At 38.3% G+C, this 26,431-nt stretch overlaps 1 long non-coding RNA gene and 1 pseudogene across 2 annotated transcripts; one reads left to right on the forward strand and one right to left on the reverse strand.

Moving 5' to 3' along the window:
• Nucleotides 1–22,480: 22,480 nt before the first annotated feature.
• On the forward strand, nt 22,481–23,759 carry LOC143595737 (putative gamma-glutamylcyclotransferase At3g02910; annotated as a pseudogene). The gene is made up of 2 exons (XR_013146573.1): nt 22,481–22,805; nt 23,498–23,759. The product of XR_013146573.1 is annotated as a putative gamma-glutamylcyclotransferase At3g02910 (transcript).
• A 1,015-nt stretch (nt 23,760–24,774) lies between these two features.
• On the reverse strand, nt 24,775–25,332 carry LOC143595738 (uncharacterized). The gene is made up of 2 exons (XR_013146574.1): nt 25,207–25,332; nt 24,775–25,127 (listed from the first exon to the last, which is right to left on the reverse strand). It is a non-coding gene; the product is annotated as an uncharacterized LOC143595738 (long non-coding RNA).
• Between the last annotated feature and the right edge of the window lie 1,099 nt (nt 25,333–26,431).

Genomic DNA, 26,431 nt, shown 5'->3' on the forward strand with positions numbered 1-26,431 from the left:
TCCTTGCCTTCTATATAATAGAGCATGTTAAGGCACGTAAATTTGGTAAGGCGTTTAGATATAATCACCACTCCAAGAACAATCCCATTTCCAAGTAGCCACCGATTAGAGATGAGCAAAAGGGGTACTACTACCGATTCAGTACCAAGTTTTTGAGTTTTAGTGAAATATTGGTACCAGTACCGAACCGAACATTTCAATGTCGGGACCGGTACAAAATATTTTCAAATCTCAACATCGGTATTTTCAGTATAGGTACCGGTAACCGGTACCTTTCCATGCTCATCCTTAATGATACCCGAAAAAAAGGATATGATCAACCTCATTTTTATCACATAAAAGACAATTAAAAGTAAAAAATAAAAAGAAAAAAAGGGGAACAAAAAGAGGGCCGTCATGTATATACATTAAGGAAAAGAACCCACGTTTTGATAATTACTAGGGTCAATTCACACGATTGCCAACAATTTAAAAAACATGTGCTCCTTTAGAAAAGTTTTTCGAAAATACTAAACACAAGGATCAAACATTCTTCTCGTTTCTCATCTTTCTCTTTATTATTTCACTAGGCCATTTTCTGAAAAAAATAAGCATAAACGTGGACATATATTTTAAGCACAATAATCGTTTTTACTTGATTTAGAAAACCTTAACATACCAAACAAATTATGTTCAATATACTTATTCTATAAATTAGTAAACACGAAGCAAGGTTTTAAAAAAATATATGATGAAAATAGTGACGCACACTTGAGCTATAAACAATATAATAAATATCTAGACATGCACCGGTAGTTTTTCAAGAGTGATGGATCAACATGACGTTGATCTAAGATCTTTGTCTTGTATTGTTGTACAAGAAAACAATTGTTTGCTTTGCCACAATACGAGTGGATTTCTCCTTGTTAGCATACTCCAACGTAAAAGTAAATATTGGTTTTCAAGAGCAATTAGCGATAGTAGTTGCAGTTAAGCATTTTTTTTATTAGTTTATAGGTGAGCATCTATGGTATAAGGCATTGAACTCTTTTACCAACGTGACATCTGGTCTTGAAACCAATAATATGTATAATCATATATAATGCTTCAGATCTGCAGGTTTCGTTAGTGATGCATGCCATTGGCTAGCGACACTAGCCGACCACATGCCAGCTGGTTTCGGGCACATACATGGAGATAGCGACTCGTGTTTACGTCAGTGTTGATTCAAAGGTTAATGCACCAAACGTATTTATTTAACACTTACCCGTTTCATTTTCAAATCAATCCATTTGAGCCTTATAATAATCAAAACTAATCAACAACTCATTAAGGCAAACCAAGGGTTATCTACAAAAGTAGCCCATATGATTATACCCCGTCTCGTTTAGCTTTAAGCGGGAAGTATAAGGTTCCGGATAGTCAGGCGTCTCTAGTAGGAGCATGTTTAAACTTGTATGATTAGTCCTCCCATTGGTGCTCTACGAGGAATAAAGCTATGTACCCTTCGGATGTTTCTGTTACTGCTATACGGCTTCATCATATGATCACCACTCTTCCTCTGGTAACCCTTAGACGTTCCAACTATCTGCGAATTTGGAATAACAAAGTTAGTTTAATGACATAATCTTAATAATTGCTGTGATCGGATTTATAAATAATTTACCTTACATCCGAGCGAACAGAACCGGAAGGAATCGAGAAGAGTACGCTCGCATACTTCACATGTGTTTGTCACACCTTTACCCGGCCTTGGCTGTGGCCGTTCGTTTAAGAACACGACCTTCGCACTGTTGATCACGTACGTTTGAACTGAACTGATGTCTAGGTGTTTTTGGATTTCAGAAACCAGAATTACATCGTGATAGGATGATCTTCGAATCTGTCCACATATATACAAAATATATATTCCAGAATTATACTTATGATGATTTTAACCTGTATACGATGAATGTCGGAAAGATGAATATGAACCTGTATAACGCGGTGGTCCTTATGATGACTGAGACAAAGAGAACAGAGAGAACCATTTGTACAATCCAAACAGTACATATTACATTCCGACTTGTGCGAATGTGCGTGTAATTTGCATTGACCAAAGTAACTTTCACCAAGCATTTGGTTCAGCCACTTCGGCCATTTCTTATCTTCGTCAGGTCCTCCAGCACCCTGCATTACAACAAAAACCAAATTCAGTTGCATTTAATTTCACACCATCAAACAACCGTTCAGCGTTTTGACCAAAAAGTCAAACTTTGAAACTTTCTGGTCACAACGGCGGTTTGTGCAATATTCAGACGGCCGTTCTGACCAATAAACGGTAAAACTTTAAAAACACTTGGTCAGAACAGCCATCTGAAACTTTAAAAATAGTCGCTTGAAACGTTATGGGATTAGATGCCTAAATTGTTATGAAATTGCATAACGACGAACCATAACACGACGGTTTTTAGGCGTTTTCGATTGCGGTGGAGGAGGGTGCGACTGGATGATCGGAACAATTTGGGTTGAAATGAGATGGAGGAGTGGGTGTGGGTGGTTCTTATGTGCACGCACAAAGTGAGTTTGTAATGTATATTAATATTGGTATTGGAGTAGACAAAAACCGAACTTACTTACGAACCTATATTAATTACAAACCGAACCTAAGAGAACGTCCGGCGCAAGGAACCAGCCTCCTTCTTTCTTTTTTCATATTCTTTTTTCTTGTTTCTTTTCAATATTTTCTTTTTTAAATTATTTAGAATTTTAACTTATAAACTATAAAGTTATAAAACATGAATAAAATATAAATATTTTCTTATAGTTTTAACTATAAGTAACTGAAAATTTTAAAGTAAAAATGTGAAAATGGCTTATCTTTTATGTAGATTTACATATAAATAAAATATAAATTTAAATAACAAAATATAAAGTAAGATAAAGCAAATAAAAAGGTAATGAGATTTTAGAAGTAGCAAAACAAACTAATACGATAAAAAAAATTATATACTATGATAAATTCAAATTTCATTGGCTCAACCAATTTTACCAATAACCGATTGGTCTAAATGAAAGTTGTTCAAATAGATACAAGAGTAGTTTTGAAAACGCTTGTTAACAAATTTTAATAATTGGATAAATAAAGATATAATTGATGTGATTTGACAATATAATGGGAGTTTATATAGTTAAAAGGTATATATATTTATAGCCGTCCACTTAAAAAGTAAGCATGATTTAAAGTGGCATCTCATGCCCCTCTATTGGCCATTATCACCTCCTTTTGAATATTGTTAAGTCACACATTTTTTTTAAACCGCGAATTTATTTTAACCTTTGTCGTTTATAGGACTTGAATATAAGACTTTTCAAACCCTCTCAACTTAAGGAGCTTAAATACTTTAAATACTTTGTTTTTGTCAATGGATCACCAACTCATTGGTGTTAGGCGCATTAAAGCTTTATATATTTGCAAATTTCTCATTTTTATTATTCAACATGTCAATATCCGTATTCAACAGATAAATTGTCTTGAAAGAAATTGAAAATCAAACTTATGATTCGATCCAAAACAAAATCGACAAACATTAATGCTATACATGAATCTAAACTTTAATGTATTGGATATTTGGATATGCTGTTGGTAATTCCAGACCGTATTCACAAGTCGGTGAATATGGAATTACCAAAGTTGACAAGTCGGTCAAATTAGTTCACGTTCCTAATTATATATGATTAATACGGTAATGTTTGGTCACTAAATAAGGATTAGATTATATAGGGCTTGTTTAGAGGCCTTAGTTATGTGCTAAGCGAAGAATTATTGTAACAACGTGTGGAGTCAGATTTCTCTTGCACTAATAAAGTGCTTATCGATGATTTGCCTTGATAGGCTAGTCACACATCTTTTATCGTGTATCAGTGTGGTTATTCACTTTTATTAGTGAAGGCTGAAAATCAGGTTGGGTTAAAAGGTTTAGGCAAAAACAAAAGTAGGTTTGTGATAAGAATGCAATTAGGAGCGATCTAACGTATATGACGGACGGACATGTTGAAAAACAAAATCTACAATAACTAGTGTAGTTTGATTGTTTGTTCGCGTTACCCCTCCCCCCCCCCCCAAAAAAGTTAATAATAATAATAATAATAATAATAATAATAATAATAATAATAATAATAATAATAATAATAATACACACACGATGTTAGTATAAAGACTTAAAAAAAAAGATTACTAAGAAGATTTTGATGATAGGAGTGTGTGTTTCTTGCAGGTGTGGTTGTTGAGTATTTGACTTTGTTTGGCTAAGGGTACTATATCTTATGGTGTGAATCATGCGAAGGTGGTTGTTGACTATTAACCAAAGAAGTCAACTAAAAGAGTCATCAATGTGCAAGTTGAGAACTTTGGACAAGTGATTCTGAGAATCAAGAGAACGGTGTTAACTACCACCATTATTGCCATGGCCCATGACCCAATTTAAGTGCCCTGTATTCTCTTTATTTTTTAAGAAATATTATTATTATTATTATTTCTGAAGTAATTCGTGACATACTGTATATCTATAAAATATGTTAATATATTATGTTGAGAATTGTATCAAGACAACTGAAGAAACACTAATCGACCCCGGGCAAATTACGGATAATCTGGGGGTTAAATAGATGTTTCCCACGAGGGTTATGTCCGGCAAAGATGGTTCTTCCGATGACCTGCAAAACAGACACCGTGAACTCGTCACTGAGAAGGGGGGGTACCTCCTTGTGACCACCCTCCGGCGTGAGAATCAGACTAGATTGCTCTTGAATATAAGTGTATATTAAGAGATTGCTAGAGAAGATAAGATAATGAGATATCAGATAATGTAAGATAATGTGTCCATACCATTCCAAGGTGTTGGAGTATTTATAGCCGAAGGTAGGTTTCCAAGAAGGTACAGCCGGCTGAATAGTATTCCTGTTCTGCCAACTGTGGGCTACGCACATGCCATGCTGGTGGTTGGTGGGTAGGCAGCGGCTGATAGTGACCCGGCCGGCTGTGTACTATTCCTTTTCCACCAACTGCAGGCTATGCACGTGCTACGACAGGTTGTTGAGTAGGCAGCGGCTGATAGTGACATTAAGTAATAGAGCATGCTGCTCGTTGTACTGTTGTCAGTGAGCTGTCGCAGCTTTGGTCAGATCTTTTGTCCATACCTCGTCAGGTACAGTACAAAAGATCCTCCAGTAGCGTACGGACTGGCTCATTTGGGCGGGAGTTTTCCCGGCTTTGTGCGGGAGTATACCCGGCTTGCTCACTCCTTCTTCAGGTGACATTACTGAATTATTTAAGAGTTAAGTGCCTTGTGCGTGTAGCCTTGCTGCGCGGGTAGCCTTCCCTGATGGCTAGTATCCGTTGCTGCGGGAACAGGCGGAGTACGTCGACCATTGGGAGGCTTTTCCTGCGGAAACAGCTTGCGTACTGCGAGTAAGGACGTCACGTCTCTGAGCATGGTGGGTCCTGCGGATCCAGTTGGTTTCTGCGCAGACGTCTCTCTTCAAGGTGAGTCTTGCGAGTTTAGCCTTTGCGCAGACGTCCCTGTTGAAGGTGAGTCTTGCGGGTTTAACTGCGCAGACGTCCCTCTTTGAGGTGAGTCTTGCGGGTCCAACTGGGCTCTGCTGGGACCTACCTCTTCAAGTCCGCCCAGTCCAATGTTCTTCTCATGAATTGTTAATAAGTGAGGTGAACTTTTGGACTTAAGCAAAGGGTTTTGAAAAGGGTTTAGTTTTAAGGTTTTCCATGGGGATTCTTCCCGCGGAAGTCCTAATGTCACGTGCAGAAATTCCCGACTTTTCTGCTTGATCTTTGGGTATGATGCGGGTAGGTCTGTAACCTCCTCGCAAGTCAGGAGCGTTGAGTTCCATTTGTGTAGATTCTCCATGAGGTTTTGGTAGTTTTGAACATAGTGATCAATTATGTTTAAACAACCAATTCCATCTTGGAGCTTCAAACAATCTAGTTCTCGACGTTCCCGCTATGCGGGGATGTTATTCCCGTTTCCGCAAGCACGGCCCAGAAGATCCTTCTTGGTTTCAATTCCCTGCGGAGTGCTAGGTATGTGAAGGGTTTCGCCTTGACACTGTACCCGCACTCGTCTTATAGTTACTTTACTTCCAAGGTATTCCTGGCTTCAATTCCCTGCGGGTGCTAAGTATGTGAAGGGTTTTGCCTTGACACTGTACCCGCACCCGTCTTGTGGTTACTTGGTTGCCGAGGTATTCTTGGCTTCAATTCCCTGCAGGTGCTAAGTATGTGAAGGGTTTTGCCTTAACACTGTACTCGCACCTGTCTTATAGTTACTTGGTTGCCAAGGTAAGGGGTATAGTCCCGCTTACTTTTGAATCTTTTTTGAATCTTTTTGAATCTTTTTGAAATTTGAAGAGTTGGTGAAAGGATAAGAACAGTCCAAACTGTTGAAACGCCATCCGACGGTTTCTTCTGACAGTGTCAGGACGTGCAGGAAGTTATGGTGACGTGACAGTATATGGTCATTCCAGACGCTTTTTCAGGCGCGTGGGCGCGAGTTTTCGGGCGCGTGGCCGCGAAGTTTACGACACGCGTCCTGTCAACAGTTGTTGCCAGCTTGCATATTCCACGTGTCATAGTTTCATTGCACCTGCGCTTTCCTCTCTCTTCCGCATTAAATTCATCGCATTCATTGCGATAAGTATATAAAAGGAGGAGAGGTTGCATCTCAACTCACAGTTTCACCTCTCTTCTTCTTCTAAACGATTTCCGGCGAATACTCTAACTTTTCTGTCGAGCATTCTCCTGAAATCGTTCTTCTTTACATTCAAAACATGTCTTCCGTTCATGATCTTGAGGCTACCGCTGAGGAGTCTGACGTGTATGTCGAGAATCCGTCGTCTACTTCTGATAAGGACGATAAGAGTACTGCTGGTGAGTGCCAGTGTGCTCTTACCGTCGACCTGTACCAGTACATTGTTAGGAAGTTCATGCTCGAGCCTTTCGAGCCTGAGTTTCCTAAGCCTCATCAGACGGTGTAAAATGCCCCCAAGGGCAAGATATGGGTGTATGCCGCATTCTTCGTTTATGGGAATCTCAGGTTCCCATTGACGAAGTTTGTGTACCGTGTTTTGGAGAGACACGGTGTACATCTGACGGAGGTGCACCCGATGGAGGTCGCTAAAGTTCGCCATTTTGAATGGGTGTGCCTCATTCTGGGCGTGGAGCCCCATGTTGACCGCCTGATGACCTTCTATTCCTGGAGATGCATCCAGGGGTGGTATACCTTGGTCACTCGGATCAAGGGTTTGAAGATATGCGCTACCGAGCGCAGTCTTCGGTCTTGGAAGCGGGAGTTCTTCTATATCTCCGCTCGCGTCGTCCCCATAGCGATGACGTTCAAGAACGGGAGAGCTCTCCCGAACCTTCACGCCTTCAACTACGAGGAGGCTGAATGGTTCTCCAAGATTTCCCGGGTCCAGTCTCCGGTTTACCGCTTTGCGGAGTCCGGGATGGTGATGCTCGGGATGAGCCGGGTGTGGAAGGATGCTGGGGCGGAGGCGCCACAGGTTCCCATCGTCCTTGAATACGGTTTGAACTCTATCCCTTACGGTATGCTTCATCTTCTTTGCTGATTTAAAGTTTTCTTCTAACTGTTTTTCTTTTGTTTTCAGAGGGAAATGACCTACAATCGCTCCTGCATCCGCGGGAAGCTGGTGGTCCCGCTCGGATGGGTACCCGTGCTCTTGATGAGAACGAGTTGCCCATCTTGGAGCAAACGGCGGATCGGTTTGTGGAGGTCTACCCGCCGGGCCACCCGATCATGAGCGCCGCGCGGCCAGGTAAGGAGTTATTTAACCCTCGCCCTGTCAATGCTTAAACCTCTGCTGGAATTCCTCTAATTTTGTCATCTCATGATGAGGAATCCGCAGATGGTCCTTTCTTCACGCGGAAGAAGAAGGCTGCTGGCGGGAAGGGTAAGGCGAATGTTGCCTCCACTGCCGATCAGGGGAATCGGTCAGAGTCAGAGACCGAGAGTGAAAAGGTGGCGGGGAACCCTGGTGGTGATGAGACCACTGTTGGTTGAGACAGCTGTCACCTCCGGGCAGCCTAGTACGACGGTGACCGGCGTGAAGAGGCCGGCTCCATCGGGTTCGTCCCCGCCTATTCGCACCTTCAAGCTCAAGAGGACTCGTAAGTGTAATTTTCATTTACTTTAACTGCATATCCTTCCGCCATTATATTTAACTATCTTGTCTTCATGCAGGCGTGGATGCAACTGCATTCCAAAGTGATGCGGGGAGGAGCACCTCTAGACCAATGACGGTAGGTTTGGTCAACCTACCCGAGGCGACGACCCAGGCGGCCGCGCCTGTTTCGAGTGTTGGTTCAGTTGCTCACTCGGTTGAGGTAACTGTTCCAACTGTAACATCATCCCCGCCGGCTGCTAGTGCGATCTTCACGGAATCCTTCACTGAGCCGGCGGTGATATTTTCTGCGGGTTCTTCCGCAGCGGCGGCCACGGTTGTGAGTTCACCTCCAGTGAGTTCACCTCCGATGGTCTCTATCGCAGCGGCTTCGACCGTGCCTCCGGCGCCGGTGACTACCTCGTCCCCGGCCGGTTCAGCAGGTATGTTCGGGGCTTCTAGCCAATCTCTGCCTCCTTCCCATCTGCCTGACCTCTTGGATGGATATCCGTTAGGTTCGGGTGATGGGTTTGGCGGCTACCGGCCTACTGTCGACCCTACAGGTGCGTAGGGTTATTTTGGCCTTTTTATATATATTTTTGTTTTTTATCATCTTTTCCTAACTGCTCTTTGTTTTTGCAGTGTCGGATTCGAATGAGGTGTTTGTTCCGCGGTGGAACATCCGCCGGGGAACCACCCTTCGGACGGCTGTGGATTGCGTCGAGTGGGCGCGCCACGCCGCCCCCAGTGGTGCACTAGGAGAAGCTATGTCGAGCTACCAAGACGGTAGGCTGAAAAACGAGCTTCGAATTCTCCTTGCCCGGATGCAGCCGCGCGTCGAGCTGCTTTGTCGTGAAAACGACAAGTTAAAGGTGGCTCGTATCCAAGAAGTAGCTCAGGCGCGGGCTATCCGGGAGGAGAACAGGAGACTCTCCGCCGTTGCTGCGGAGAAGGAGAAGGCCTTCAAGGCCCTCGAGGTTGAAGTTCAGGCCCGTCTCGAGGCCCGTTCCAAGGCTACCCAAGCTGTTAATGAACAGCTTCGGTTGGCTAAGGAAACTGCACGGAACGCAACTGAGAGGGCCACCAAGGCTGAAGCTGTTGCTGAGCCTCTACGCACTGAGAATGAGGAGCTCAAAGCCAAATTAGAGAGGCTCCAGCAGGCTCATGATGCCTTGGCCATGGAAGATGCCAAGAAGCTCCAAGAGATCCTGGACCAGAGGGGGGTGCTTGACCACACTGAGCGTAAGCTAAAGGGCGTCGAAGAGGCTGCAGCCAAAGATGTGTTGCTTGCCAACCTTACAAAGAACGAAGCCGAACGCGCCCGTAATGAAGCTCAAGCTGCCCTCCAGGAGGCTCTGGTTACCAAGGAATGGCTTCTACAAGAAGTGTTGTCGCAGGTATGTATAGCTTCATAATATCTTTACGCTTTTCTTTGTACTTAGAAAAAGTTTTGATACTTGTATTTTTTCTTGTAGGTTGTGCATCGAGTCTTCACGGACACATCATATGACGATGCCATGAGCGCAGCCCTCAACGCTTCTCATGAGGATGGGGAAAAGGCTGGCTTCCTGATTGGTCTAGGGTTCGTTGAGAAGGGCATCCCGCCTTCCAACTTCCCTTTATATGATGTGGATACTGAAGCTGTATATGACCAAGCAGTGAACCAGTATGCCGCCTTCCCGCACCCGGTGGTGGAGAAGGTGAACGAAGTTGCTGCTGATGATGATGGGCTAACCATTCTCAAGACCTTCCTTTAACCGCCACAGCCAACTGATGTTGCGGGTACAAGTGGGTTTGGAGGGAGTGGCCCTGAAGCTTGATCTTTTAAATCCCTTCCCACTGTTAGGATAGATTTACGTCTTTGTATAGATTTATATTCTTGTAGGCGGGTAGATACCCGGCCATTCTTGTAACAGTTGAATTTTTATGGAATATAAATCTTTTGTGCGGGTAGGACCGTCACTCTTGCTTTATAAACGTTATACGACTTGCTCATGCATATTATAGTTTAATTTGGCACTTGTTTTGCCGCATAAACAATATATGATTCGCTTGTGCATACTTTAGTTTAACTTAGCAATTTCTTAAGTACTTTGGATAAGTTAACCTTTCAACGTGGCAGATAATAGGTTAAAGTTTTGATTCCTCTTTCGTGATTGTGTGGGTAAGACCGTCACTTTCACTTAGTAGGATGGCTAAACTTTACCTATATCTGACCTGCGTGGAGGTTTTCCTCATTTTTTCCTTAAGAGATTTTCTAAGTGTTCTGAATAAGTTAACCTTTCGACGCGCGGTTGTCAATAGGTTAATGTTCAGTTTCCTCTATCATGATTGTGCGGGTAGGACCATCACTTTCATTTAGTAGGATGACCAAACTTTACCTATGACTGACCTGCGTGAAGGTTTTCCTCATCTTTTCCTTAGTTCTTGCCGGTTTTTGTGTTTATGCGGGTTTTGCCGCCTTCCACACGCAACGACTTCTTTTCACACTTATTTATGCGGTGAATAACGGCATATCAGTGTTTTGGATAAATTAACCGTTCGACGCGCGGTTGTCAATAGGTTAACGTTCAGTTTCCTCTATGATGATTGTGCGGGTAGGACCGGCACTTTCATTTAGTGGGATGACCAAACTTTACCTATAACTGACCTGCGTGAAGGTTTGCCGTTTTTTGTGTTTATGCGGGTTTTGCCGCCGTCCACACGCAACGACTTTTCACACTTATTTATGCGGTGAATACCGGCATATCTGTTTTGAATAAATTAACCGTTCGACGCGCGGTTGTCAATAGGTTAAAGTTCAGTTTCCTCTATCATGATTGTGCGGGTAGGGCCGGCACTTTCATTTAGTGGGATGACCCAACTTTACCTATAACTGACCTGCGTGAAGGTTGGCCGTTTTTTGTGTTTATGCGGGTTTTGCCGCCTTCCACACGCAACGACTTACTTCCCCACTTATGTATGCAGTGAAGACCGGCATATCAGTGTGGAAAGTTCATAAGTATAAATGTAAGATTATCAGCGTCAATGTGATAAGGAGAATCATTTCCATTAGAAGTGGCTCTGGGCCTTTTCTTTTACAAGTTTGGAATTGATCTACATGCAGACTGTGTAATTGAGCTCCCTTCCATGTTGTTGGGATGGGAGTGTCATCGAGCCTTTCGAGCCGATATGCACTTGGTTCGGAATCTCGTTGTTTGCGCAGTATGTAGTCTCCAACATTGAAGCTGCAGTTTTATTCGTGTTTTCCCCAACTGGGTTCTACACGCATTAGCCTGCTCAGCGTTCATTACGCCATGAGGTGCGTGAGCGTCCAATCTCTGACAAATGCTTCGACGATGTCCTTCAAGTTTACGCATTCCTCGGTGTTGTGGCCTCTTGTCCTGTGGAAGTCACAGAATTTGCTCTGATCAGCGTTGTGACGCTCTCGGATTATTGGAGCCTCTCGGTGTCGAAAATCTCGGTGACGCTTTTGGTGAGCGGCGTCCACCGGGGGTTCCCGTTCGACGACTGCCTGTTGTCCTTTCCGCCTAACCGAGGGTGCGAGCCGGATGAGGTGTCGAAGTTTACCCTTGACTGCCAAATACCTAGCTTCCTCTTTTTGTTTAGTCGGGCGGTAAGGACGTTATTTTCTCTTGTTTTCTGGGTGTAGAGGTTTGTGCTTTGGGGAAGATCTATACCCAGTTGCTTTTCCGTTTCCGCGAAGCGTTTAGCTGCTGTCATGATGGCATCCCATGTGGATGGCATGCCGTCTTTACCCGTTAAGGTGCGGATGAGCTCTGGATATTTCGCGCCCTGAATGAAAGCAGCGCGAACAAGATCTTCGCTAATAGCGCCCAGACTCAGCTTCTTTGAGTTAAAGCGAGTGATGAAGTCTAGCAAAGATTCATCTTTCTCTCGGATGCAGTTGATGATCGTCCATTGCTCTTCAGTGTACTTTCTTTGTTGACTGAAGTGTTGGCTGAACTTCTGTTGGAAGTCTGCCCAATCGTAGATGTGGTGGACCGGTAGACGGTCAAACCACGCTCTGGCTGCCCCAACAAGTGTCATTTGGAACATGTAACACCACGTGGGTTCCGTCCAATTGCTGACGGTTGCCCCCGCTATGAATCTGTTCAAATGGTCGTCTGGGTCAGATATACCATCATATGTGCCTATATTGGACATTTGTTTGGCACTTTTCGGGGCGATTGCTTCCGCAATGTCCCTTGCAAATTTGGACGTTCCCGCATTTGCAGCAGTTGGTCTGAAGGTTTTGGAGAAGTCACGCGGGTTTCCCGCCGCATTCCTTGGTTTGAAGGTTTCTCCGAAATGCCTTCTCGGTTGGAAGTCCGTTTCCTTACGCTTCCCTTTCGCCCTATGGCGAGGGTTTGCGTCGATGTCGGATTCCTCCGAATCATCGTCCAAGTACTCGCACTCATTGCTCATGTTGAGCTGTTGTCGAGTGCTTCCGAATTCGTCAGCCTGTTGGAGTGAACGTAAGCGTTCATCCAAATCAGCTTGGAATTCCTTCTAACGTGCTTCGGCCCACGCTTTGACTTGATCGAGTGTTTGGCGGGGGAGCTTCGTCTGTTGTCTCTCCAACTGGGCATCGGTGAATCCCAGTGAAAGATTGTTTACTGCACTTGCCCCGGCTCGGGTGACCGGGGTAGTGTTCGTAAAATTTACTGCACTTGCCCCGGCTTGGGTAACCGGGGTAGTGTTCGTAAAATGTGTGTACTCGCCGGTGTTCCCCCCAGTAGCTGGGGTTGTGGTTACCGGGGTTTCTTGGTTACCCCCTGGCCTTGGGACCGGAGTAACGTTAACCATCTTTCCAGAAGTTTTGAAAAAAAAACTGAAAAAGATTCAAGTTCTAGCTTTTATGCACGGATGGCGCCAATGAAGAAACATTAATCGACCCCGGGCAGATTACGGATAATCTGGGGGTTAAATAGATGTTTCCCACGAGGGTTATGTCCGGCAAAGATGGTTCTTCCGATGACCTGCAAAACAGACACCGTGAGCTCGTCACTGAGAAGGGGGGGTACCTCCTTGTGACCACCCTTCGGCGTGAGAATCAGACTAGATTGCTCTTGAATATAAGTGTGTATTAAGAGATTGCTAGAGAAGATAAGATAATGAGATATCAGATAATGTAAGATAATGTGTCCATACCATTCCAAGGTGTTGGAGTATTTATAGCCGAATGTAGGTTTCCAAGAAGGTACAGCCGGCTGAATAGTATTCCTGTTCTGCCAACTGTGGGCTACGCACATGTCATGCTGGTGGTTGGTGGGTAGGCAGCGGCTGATAGTGACCAGGCCGGCTGTGTACTATTCCTTTTCCACCAACTGCAGGCTATGCACGTGCTACGACAGGTTGGTGAGTAGGCAGCGGCTGATAGTGACATTAAGTAATAGAGCATGCTGCTCGTTGTACTGTTGTCAGTGAGCTGTCGCAGCTTTGGTCAGATCTTTTGTCCATACCTCGTCAGGTACAGTACAAAAGATCCTCCATTAGCGTACGGATTGGCTCATTTGGGCGGGAGTTTTCCCGGCTTTGTGCGGGAGTATTCCCGGCTTGCTCACTCCTTCTTCAGGTGACATTACTGAATTATTTAAGAGTTAAGTGCCTTGTGCGTGTAGCCTTGCTGCGCGGGTAACCTTCCCTGATGGCTAGTATCCGTTGATGCGGGAACAGGCGGAGTACGTCGACCATTGGGAGGCTTTTCCTGCGGGAACAGCTTGCGTACTGCGAGTAAGGACGTCACGTCTCTGAGCATGGTGGGTCCTGCGGATCCAGTTGGTTTCTGCGCAGACGTCTCTCTTCAAGGTGAGTCTTGCGAGTTTAGCCTTTGCGCAGACGTCCCTGTTGAAGGTGAGTCTTGCGGGTTCAACTGCGCAGACGTCCCTCTTTGAGGTGAGTCTTGCTGGGACCTACCTCTTCAACAACCAATCGCTAAATACTAATCTTGAGATAAATTTATCTACTTTGTCGCATTGTTTGTATACATGTACTAGAGAAACTAAATGACTGTCTTTTATTAATATTTACATCCTTTCAACCTACGAAATAGTATTTAATAAAAGACTCCGTAGTTAGTATCCTGACATATTCACGACTTATGCTCTTAATGATGTTTTATAACTTATGTGGGCTTCACATATCTTATGCGTTTTAATTTGCCTTTTGAATCGTGTTCGTGTATATATGTTATGCATTAGAAGTTCATGAATTAGTGTTAGCAATTGAGAAACTAATACTCTTACGAAAAATAGTTTAGCAGGCTTTTATTTAACGAAAATGATAATGACAACTTGGATCATAGTAAATTATTTATTTGATAATGCTATACATTTATCAGGTTATACTCTAATTAATATTTTTCTTATTGATTATTTGAACATATATTTTTTTTTTCGGATAAAAGTTACCCAGAAAGTTTTATATAATTTTTTTTCTGGGACTTAAGCTACACTCTTTTGGTTGTTGGGTCATACAGATACTCTAGGCTAAATATATGCTATTTTTAAATTCAGAATAATGACTTTTACATGTGGGAATTTCCATTTTAAGAACTTTACTTTTGGTTTTCTGATTTCTCCACCATAACAAAATTACCAATGTTGCTTGTTGGTTGATATCATAAGCAAATGTTTGAATAAAAGTAAATAATCATATTGTGGAATGTGACGAGTAAAAAATTAGGTGATGCATGTTATTTTTATTTTGTTTTTTTAAGGAGGAATTTCTTCTAATTTTTTTTGTTTATAGGACTTGAATTCAAAACCTTTTTCTTCCAAACTCAGATATTTTAAGATTTTGCATTTGCCAATGAACCACCTCTTTGGTGACGCGTGCTATTCTTGAGCCTTAACGTTTTCTCCTCGTAAATTTTATTATAGGGAAAATTCATTATATTTTTTATCTAGCTAGTCTAATGCATTAATTAATGGAGCATTTACATATATCTCATCCTTAACTTCCCTTATTACATTTACCCAACATTTAAGCATCAATTACATATTTCCTCGCTCTAAACTCCATATATTACATATTTCTTCATTTTATTTAAAAACTATTTTTAATTATTAGTTTACCCTTAATACAATTCATTAGATATTTCTACAATTTCTCTATTTTTTTTTTTAAATCAACCTGCATCTTCCTTAAATTTCGTTGACGGTAAATATGGTGGTTAAAAGTAAAAATAAACCTGAAAGTATATTTAGGATATTTCATTCGATTTCAAAGAAGAAAAGAGAATTATCATCTTCATTATAATGGTATGCATACAGACTAATTTAATATTATGCTGGTCAAGAAAAAGTTATCTCACAAAGAACAAATCATGCAAACAATTGAACAAAAGCCCATGAATTTATCAAAAACCCACTGTTCATCACAGCTCATCGCATACCCATAGACAATTGAACAGAAATCCACCTCCTACCGTCGGCTATCACTGTTCATCATTTCCACCGTTTACCGCCCTCTCCTCCAGTTACCTGCCGCACCATTCCTAATTGTAATATGCAGGTGGCACAAGCGGTTGGTGAAACGAAATCAGGGAGAAACTTTTTGGAATGATACAAGTGAGGTGGTAGGAATTAAAAAGGGAAATTTGATAATTTCATGTAAGATTCTGGAAATATATAATTAACTTTTAAAGGTTGGATATATTTTAAGGGGTATGTGTAAAACCCTTTAATTAATTAACATTTATATAAACTCTTCAAACTTCTTTTTATCATCAACTTAATTTATATACCTTCTTTAATAAAATCACGTTCAACTTTATATTCTTTTTTAAGTCTTAAATGCAGCATTTGTCATTTTGTTTTGTTTTAATTTGTTAACTACTTATTGAATGTTTTACCAAAAAATAGTTATCACAAAAAGTTAAGTAATTATTATTTTGTATAATAATATGCTAATAAACTTATAATACAAATGTGTGCCTATATGACTATGATCATTGACAGATCTATACCCAAATCTCATGAGTAACGTTCAAAAAGTTTATTTTATCGTAATTCATACAATGTAAACAAAATTTTTTTTTTGTCGTATTTCAGACAATAACCAAAAGTTTTTCTTACCGTATTTCATATATATTTTTTTTTAACTTTGTGTTGGACCGATATCATAATTTTTTTTTTGAAATTTTCATTTAAAAGAATCGCTAACAAGACTTTGTCGTTTCATCTTCCAAGTTTCCTAATTTTAGAAGAAACAAAATTAAAACCATAAACCCGTAATCAATTAAATTTACACATAAACCCTAAATCCATAATTAATTTCAATTTCCAATTTGAATTATCTAGATATCCAATAAGCCATAATCAATCATTTAAATATTCAATTACCTAAAACAATTCCAAATTAACAATTTGTATAAACAAATTAACAATTACAATTATAGATAAAAGTTGAAGAATACCTAAATTAAACAAGTAAAAGTCGAACCATAGAAGAGGGACCGAGGGAGCTCTGACGTCGGCAACTTGGCTGCAGCGTGGAGGTCCGGTGACCGGAGGAAGGCAGCGTGGTGTGGAAGCAACAGCTGAATGAAACTTTGTTTTGTTGAATGTTAATGTCCGACCTAAACTAAGCATCCAAGCATCATGGAACAACGAACAATGGTTTTATTAGGGTTGGGCTTTTATTTGGTTTAGCTTTAAACTTTATTTGGGATTTAATTGGCTTTAGCTTTTAATTTGATTGAGATTTAAACAAATATGGGTAACGTATATTTTTTCAGGGGTAAAAAAATACAAAAATCAACCCCTAAAAAAATAATTTACACTACGACGAAAAGTTCGCTACCCCTGATCACTAATTAGGTCCGTCCCTGGCTATGATTTCTACCAAATGATTTCACATATCTACTTTATTTCTTGTATCTTTATAAGTGTCTTGTAACATAAAAAATCTACATCTCTACCGTCTTTATAAATATAGTTTTATTCGGCTTGTCAAACAAAAAAGAAAAAACACATTTCTACTAAATATTTTAGGAGAGTGAGAAAAAAGAGTTTTTTTATGATATTCTATTCGGGTATGTGTTATGGTTCTCTACCATAAGCACCCCCGTATAGGCACCATAGCCCCAAACACTTGAAATGACATTGCCCATTTGACCGCAGTACTAATCACGGATGCTAGGGCTAAGCATTGTGATTTTTTTTCCAATTAACTATTAAACCAACTATGTATCTCCACCTAACCCCTCATTTTTATGTTGGGTTTCACCCATCATAACAACCCAACTTGGTTTGAAATATGAAAGACTCATTTTGCTACATTAGCATTTACATGTCGCGAGTTGCCCTTTTCACATCCCATAGACCGCACTCTCCTCACCTTTCATAGCACATAGCCATCGTCAAACTTAGAATTTTAACAATTTTGTATTTTTATCCATACTATTTTTTAAAATGAAGTGTATTTTGCTTTTTGATATATTCAAGAGAGAAATGAGTCAAAAACAAAGAATTGGTGTATTTGAGTTGACCGAGCCCAATACTCACGGCACGCCACTCGTGACCATTTGACGTTGACCTTTCACCCAACCCAACCCAACCCAACCCAACCCAACCCCTTCATTTTCAGGTGTTCTCACACTTTATTTTAACATTATATTTATTGGTTTAGTTTGCTTGCTTGGGTCACGGACCATTATTAAAAATTAAAAACAGACTTAAAATTAAAACTCAATTTAAGGTTTGCTCCAATTTTGTTCGATTCTTCAAATATGGATTCTTGTAATAAGTCTAAATTAAGTTTTGGTTTGGACTGTAAACTGACCCTTTGTGCACAGATGCCCACACCTCAAGAAGTATAGCAAATTTGAAAATTTTCGATATGGTAAAATCTGGGTCTGTAAAAACAAATATTAATAAAAGTGTGCTATAAATGGTCTTGATATTTTAAAAATAAATTAATCATAAACCTAGTACAAAAATGTATTAATAAGATGAAAATTTTGTTGTGGGTTCTAGTCTTAAGGCATTGTGAAAATATTAGTTGTTAAAAAAATCATAAACACGATACAAGAATGTATAATATGAAATAATAATAATAATAATAGACGGTTACCGACTCCATCAGTTTTAATTCTAACTTTGTTTCATTTGCCATGTAGACTAAATATGTTTTAATTTCTAGGTATGCTACTTTTAAATTAAACATCAACATTAAACCGAAAGCGAGACCACCTATTTAATTTGACCTCTTATTCTTTCATACGTTTCTTTTTCTCCATATACTCCTACCCTACCTTTCCTTATTCTTACATGCACTTCTTTCTGGCAATTCTTCTTTTGTGCATAAAGAAACCTAGTAAAAGCATAACGTGTTAAAACACTTTCTAACTACCGATCTAACACATTGGTGTGACATGGCAATGTAAGCTACAACCACGCATTTCAATGACATGACTAGGCTAACGAAAAAGTTACACTATCACCCCTCCCCGCCTTCGTAAAGTTGTATATAGCTTTCGAAAAAAAAAAACTCTCTCAACCGATCTTCCACTTCCTGAAGTTGAATAATAATGTCGACGTGAAGCTTGAAAAATAACTATTGAAAAACAAGTGGTGGAAGGCATTTGAAAAAAAAAGCCATTTTATGTTGATGACTAACCAAGAGAGAGGAATGCTAACACACCCCCCCCCCACTAATCTTAGTCCTAAATCTATGTCTTTAACGACTATGAAAGTAGAACCACAACCACTCGGGGATGGATACGCTTTATACACTCCTTGATGGAGCTAAACTACAAGCTCTTTGGTAGTCAAGAAACACGTAACCCATGAGTTGTTATACTGAAATGTAGACTAGTATTCAACCTGTGAAAGAAACTCACAAAAGATAGGTAGAATAACATGGTTCAATTATTGTTTCTTCTTACAAGAAGGAACAATGATGTGCTATTCTAGTACTTTAGCTAATGATATTATCACCAAGATAAAAGATAAATGTAGTGGTCGATGGTAGATATTTTTAGGCTGACTAGCTCACACACCCTCAAAATCTATTCCTAAATCTACACATTTGTCTTTTAATAAACTAGAAAATTACTTTGGTAGAAACAACTTTTTCACACACTTTAATATCGTTGAGCTACAAGTTCTTTAGTAGTTGTTGATGGAAATCTTGTCATCAAGGTAACTCGTCCTATCTAGAATTCACATGGATAGAAATTTTAGAGGTTTGTTTAATCACCAAATCAGGAACATAGGTGCCATATAAATACTAGAAAATCTACCTGATTGTACCCCAACAAGGATCGATCCGCGTCTGCTGTTTGTCACTACTAGAAAAATCTGCTAGAAAAAAATAAAATGTCTAATCAAGATCTTCAAATGAAATGCAACTATCCAACGCAAAGAAACGAGAAGCAAAAATATTCTTCAAGTCGTAATAAAAAAATGGTTAAAAATCAAACTGATCGTTGAATCCACAACTCCAGCCAATTAACACTTTAATTTATGGGTTCCATTTGATGCAATATTGTTCACTTTGTGTCAAGTCATTTTGTAATTAGATCGATTAAAACTAATCGACCTAACCCTATTTAGCATTACACCAAATAACGTTTTAAGTTGCAAAAACGAAACAACACAACCAAAATACAACATCCATTTAGGGAAACCCTATCAAATCTTATTACGATTGTCGATTATCATCTTGAAATTCACGTGAAAAAATGATTCAAATATGTATGTTTGACTCTTAACCAATTCTATCATAGAATTGTAAATACATACCAAATTTTTGCTTTCTTTATGCACTATACATTTTTTTAGAATGTTATAATATTTTATAAAAGAAACACTACGTTGAGAGTGAAATCGACTTAGACGCTGATTTCTTGTTTCTATTTGAACACCACAAGAAAGAATAGTTAAGGATAACACAAAAGCTCCTTAGAAGATTTCGTCGGACAAAAAATGGAATTATTTCTGACTCTTCAAGAAGCGAATGCTATTTAATTTGACTCTTCAAGAAACTTAACTAAATAAAATGTAATTAAACAATTAAATAACAATGAACTTGACCCTTCAAAATGTCGGGGTATTAGTTTATAACTCTATTAATTTCATGATTACGATTGATGGTGTCTTGTTTTTAATTTATAACAATACTCCTAAACTTCGGTTTATTAAATAATTAGGTTTCAAAATAATAACAATAATACATACATACGTATCAAAAAAAAAAAAAAACAAACAGAAACATTTTATAATATTTGTTTGAAAACAACTTATTTATTTGAGTTTAATAAAACTCAGTATATTGACCTACTAGTTTTTATCCCCATATTACGTGGTCAGTTTACATTATTCGTTTATAATATTTTTATATTTTTTTGAATTATAATTTTAGTTATGGACCTATGGTAAGGAAGTTAATAATATACATAGGATTTGGTGATGAAAGGTTTTCACAAATAAATGAGATGTTATAACCCGTTTTAAAAGTTATTTTGGTTTGGTGAGACCATGACCTGTTTATTTTTTTTATTATAAAATTATTTCTTAATTATAAATGGTATCTTTTTTTTTAAATCTGATATTAATTTTTAGTATATCCCCATTTTATTGGATTTTCATATCAAATATTTGGTGAGATTAATTTTCAATTTAATGAAATGTTATAACCTGTTTAAGGGCTATCTGGACTTGATAAGATTCATACTTGTGAATTCGGGTCAAATACATGAAAAGTCTCCATTTACAAATAAAGCAATCTATTGGCTTGAGAAAATGTAGTGATCAACCAGAGAGCTTTTAAAAGGTTTTGTTTATATATATTTAAGATTTTGTTAATAAATCAATTTCAATGAATTATATTTATCAAATTTATTCAAAATACTTTTATAACATTAATATTATTGATTTTTTTAATAATAATTACTTGTTATCTCGTTTTAAATGTGAGTATGCAACATCTAAAATAAAAATGGATAACTTTCTTTTGTATCTTATAACTTATAAAATAGGTGTAACTTTATTTAAAACTAGGTTAGATCCCGTGTTTTACACGGGTGGAAATCATAATAAAAATAAAAATTATTATATGTAATATGTAAATTCAGTAATTTATTATAAAATAGTTTTTATTTATGACTTTTATTTTATATTCATTTAAATCAAATTATAACTTAAACGTATTAAAATTGAAATACATGTTTTAAAAAAATTAAAAGATTTGTCCATGATTTTCACCATTTAATAATTTTTCAAGATTTTAGCCATTGTATTGATTTATATAGTCAAACTTTTGTTGTTGATTTAAATGATTATAAAATAAAATTAATGAAGAATTTTATTGTAAAAGGTTAAAGATTAGTTTTTTCTAAATTTATATGAATAACTTAATATAATTTTAGAGTGGTAATTAAATGAAAAATAACGGATAGAGGATTTTATGCATTTAATGAATTGTTATACATGTTAATGAATGTTAATTAAATGTTAGTTAGGTGGAAAATATATTTAAGGGAATTGTGTATGTGAAATCCAACGTGGACGCTCTATAATGGTGTCATGTTGAAAAATCTTCTTGCTTTAATAGTATAATTAGATTACAAAATTAATAATGTTGCGTTCCACACTAGCAAAACAAATTAATAATGTTGCGTTCCACACTAGCAAAACAAACACGTCAAACAAAAATAACCTGTGTTGTCTTCGGCTCTCGTATACATAATGATTATGCTAGCAATCGAAGCTCATCAAACACTAAAAAGTTCATACTTCTTTGTACAATTTTTTAAAAATTGAAGAAAAATATATATTACCATTTATAGTATTCATCCATATAAACTGAAGCCTATGTAATCTTTCCAATTTTCTATCAATTGGATTCATAGTTTCTTCTTCAAAGCCCCATTGGTTAGCCCAAGTTGGGTTAATAATTTAATATTCTTATAACACTAAACTAAATATTCTTAGTTTTTTCAAAATTGACAATGGCCAACTAATTATTCAACCAAGCTGTTGGTTGAATTTATTACATCGAGATACACTTTATCTTTTGATACAGAAAAAACACTTATCTAGGGTCAATGTCCGTAAACGTTCGCCCAAATACAAGACAGTTCGATGAGATAAAACCCTTTTAGTTCAAGAATCCAACTAGTAAACATCACATTTTCGTCTAATCTCAAATCATTAACAAATGCCGTTAAAACTAAACCACGAAAGCATGAATCGAACCTGGTCACTCCACCACATACTCATAGTAAATTTAATAATATTCTTATAGTAATGTCCCCAAAATCCAACGCTATAACATACCCTATAAAATGTCCAATCACCACCACTCACTTATTATTGTCATTCTTTTTCCGGCACCCATCGGAGCCTTCTAAGCCCGCCGGAAAATTAAAATCATGACAATCTCCGGCAACCAAACCCTAATATTCTCATACGGCACTCTGAAAACCGGATTCTCTAATCACAAACTAATGCAAGATCTAATATCTCGAAACGACGCCGTTTTCTAAGGCAATTACGTTACGGACCTACGCCTACCACTCGTCCGTGGTCCGTACGGCGTTCCGTTTCTGTTAAACCTTCCCGGGAGATCTCGACACCGTGTCCGCGGTGAGCTTTATTCTGTTTCCGACGCCGGAATCCAACGCCTTGATGTGCTTGAAGGTAACAAAGGAGGATTTTTTTTTTAAAATAAAAGTAGGCTTAAAGGAATGAATTGGGTAATGGGTAATTGGGTTTAAAGATTAAGAATTCATATTGTGTATAATTTTTTTTTTCTATAAAAAGGAAATCTGTGATTGAAGGTAAAAGAGTTTTTTTATTTATTTTTTTTATCTTTTCTTTAATGAAAGTAGATTTATATGAATGAATTGGGTAATGGGTGATTGGGTTTAAAGATTTATATTTTAAAAAAAAAATTCTGTGCTTGAAGATAAAATTTAGGATTCAAGAAAGTGTTTTTTTTTTTTTTTTGGAATAATAATAAAAAAAGACTTAAATGAGTGAATTGGGTTTAAAGATTAAGAATGCATATTGTTTTAAAAAATATTTATTTAAAAAAAAAAATCTGTGCTTGAAGGTAAAATTTAGTATTCAAGAAAATGTGTTTTTTAGACTTAAATGAATGAATTGGGTAATGGGCAATTAGGTTTAAAGTTTGCATATTGTTTCAAATATTTATAAAAAAGAAATCTGTGCTTGAAGGTAAAGTTTAGGATTCAAGAATTTTATGTTTAAAGTAGACTTAAAATGAATGAGTTGGGTAATGGGTAATTGGTAGTTAAGTTTAAAGATTAAGAAAACACATTGTTTTCAAATTATATATTTTTTAATAAAAAAAAAATCTGTGCTTGAAGGTATAACCCTAGGGCATTACGAGCGGCTTCCGATTACTGTCCGGCCGGAAGGTAAGGGTGATGGCGACGTGGTTGTGGAGGCGGAAGCGTATTATGCGCACCGGAATTTTGCGGAGGATATGTGGCGGAGGAGTGGAGAGGTAGGGTTTGAGTCGTTTGATTATGAGGTTGCTAAGGGTTATGTGAGAAGAGATTTGAGGCCCAAGGATCGGAGCTTCCGCGAGCACATTACGTTGTTTTGTTCGTCTAATTGAACCGAAAATATGAGCATAATTTTAAGAGTTTAGACTTTAGGGCAATCATAAATGATTAGCTGCTCGTGAGGGTGTAAACGAGCCGAGCTTGAGCTTGACTAGGCTCCACCTCAGCTTGTTTTGACTTAAGAGAGCTCGAACTCGGTCTGTGAGTCGGTTTTTCACGCTCAGGCTTGGCTCGTTTATTATTTATTAGTTATTCTATATACGAATATAATTATATTTATATATTTTGAGAAAAACCTTAAATGAGCCTAAGCTTGGCTCGAGCTCGTGTAATACTCTAAACAAACCAAAGCTCGGCTCGAGCTCGGTTGTGCTGTGTGAAATTAATACATAGAAGTACAAAAGAGGTAAAACTTAAAAACTCACAAGGCTACTTAAGGCTCGGTGAACCAAAACGAGCTTCCCATACAAGGATTGAGCTTGGACTCAATAACTAAACGAGCCTCATTTGAGGCTCAGGCTTGGCTCAAGGTTGAAAAAGCTTGGCTTATTTCGAGCTTTTTATTGGTCCGATCTCGCGCAGCCCACGAGCAATTCGGCTTGTTTGCACTCCCTTTTTGGAGAATAGTTTTAAAAGATTAAGGAAAACATAAGATATGATTAGAGTATGCTCAAGTTCATGTAACTGAATCAGAATCTGATCTATGGTTTTAATGTCTTTTGTGCAACAGTTTCTGGAAGAAGCAATTGAAGTTGCTAATTGGTGCTTTGTATAAATCTTCATTCAAGCTTTCAGCATTGATGATGTTATTCTGTGATGTAAAATCACAGGCAGATTGCAGTGTATGTATGTACTTATTGTTGAAAACTTTGAAATAAAGCTCATTGATTTGTATTTGTATGGACAAAATCATCTACTTGAAGTCTGAAATAGAAGCCACACTTATGCTTTATAATCAAAATCTTGATAGTTGCAAGAGTTTGTATTTTATATGCTGAGGTCATGGTACTTTATTGGCATGTTCTAAGTATCTGTGTATCCATTGAAATATGCATCTGCAAACAAGTGTACACAAATGGCAACTAAACACAAACTTCATATATTACAGCATCATAACACACAAATAGTAGCTTATTACAAATCTCACATGCTTATTTTAGTACAAACACAATATCTGGTAGTTGTTTAATTGTAGAATCCGAGCGAGTGTGCATCTTTTTTGTGACATGATGCAACTCAGGCGCTTACAACTCTGACAGTGTTTGTTTCATCTATGACACAAATGCAGCCTTCACCACACTCAAAGTAGGTCTTGCCGGCCTCCGAGCCATCAGTTTTCGTTACAACACAAGACCAACCTTCAGGACACTCACAGAATGCTTTTGCAGCTGCAGAGATCTCCAATGGCTGTTTCACCACAGCCGTCTCACTGCAACACCAGATAGAGTTAATTAAAGATCTTTACGTAAATAAACAAATTGCGAGTGTTAAACCAATAAGGAACGTACGTGACACAAGTGCAACCACCGCCACCACATTTTGCGAATGGTTTGCCAACCTTAGATGGCTCAGTTTTGGTGACGGGGCATTTCCATCCGTCTGAGCACTTGCAGTTTGGCTTGTTATCAGTGCTGCATGAGTGAACAATGTGATGTTTGATGATATTTAATCATTGATATTTTACAAGTAGTTTGAAAAGATTAAATGAATTAGGAATACCTTAGAGAAGTTTGGCTAACACCCTCTGACTCCATTGCTTATTGTGTCTTATGGTATTTAGCTATTTATCATCACTTAGCTTTTAGTGGAGAATTTTGTCTTTTTCAACTTTGTTAGTGTATATTAGTGTCACCTTTTGTATTATACTATTATGTGGCTGTTATTACCAAACCTTTAATCAATCATAAAAGTGTAGGGGAGGCGTCCACGAATCTCCCACTATATTTTTGTCCTACTCACTTTTAGATCCTTCCAATCAGTATTTTAAAAACTGGTTCATACCGGTTGGTTGAACTAGTAATATCAGATTTCACATATCAGACCGGTATTTTGAGCAGTTTGCTAAAACATCGAACCGTCGGTTTTTTCTAAAATACTGGTTTTAAGCCCAAAACGATTTTTGATATTTTGCGGCCCTTTTAAAATTTTTAAAACTTAATTTTAACCTAAAGATTAACATCAAAACGAGTAAATTTTTGGATTATTTTTTGAAAATCGAGTGCTTTTGTATTGTTTTTTTATTATGAATTAACTTTTGGACTATACTTTATTTTCTAAAATACCGGTTTTAAAACCAAAATGTTTTTTGATATTTTGCGGCCCGTATTTTTAAAAGTTAATTTTAACCTAGCGATTAACATCAAAACGAGTAAACTTTTGGATTCTTTTTTGAAAATCGAGTGCTTTTGTATTGTTTTTTTTATTATGAATTAACTTTTGGATTATACTTTATTATGGAATCATATACTTTCAGGTTATTTTTTGAGTTGAAGTTACATTTCCATGATATTACAAGGTAAATTATTCAACTCGGTTTAACCTCCCGGTACAAGCCAGTTCAACCGGTTGTACCATCTTTTAGCCCAATCCAGTACGAGTTAAATACTGGTTTTTAAAACATTAGTTCCAAAGACCTGGATGAGAGTTGGGCTGGTAAGCCTGGTATGCATCTAGGTTTGATGATTGAAGTATTGGCTTGGTAATAGGACCCGTTAATGTCTAGGTGACTAGGTT

This window comes from Bidens hawaiensis, unplaced genomic scaffold (genome assembly GCF_021521415.1).
Source record: "Bidens hawaiensis isolate Kalapana, Puna unplaced genomic scaffold, B.hawaiensis_p1.1 tig00045498_1, whole genome shotgun sequence".
Classification (NCBI taxonomy): Eukaryota; Viridiplantae; Streptophyta; class Magnoliopsida; order Asterales; family Asteraceae; genus Bidens; species Bidens hawaiensis.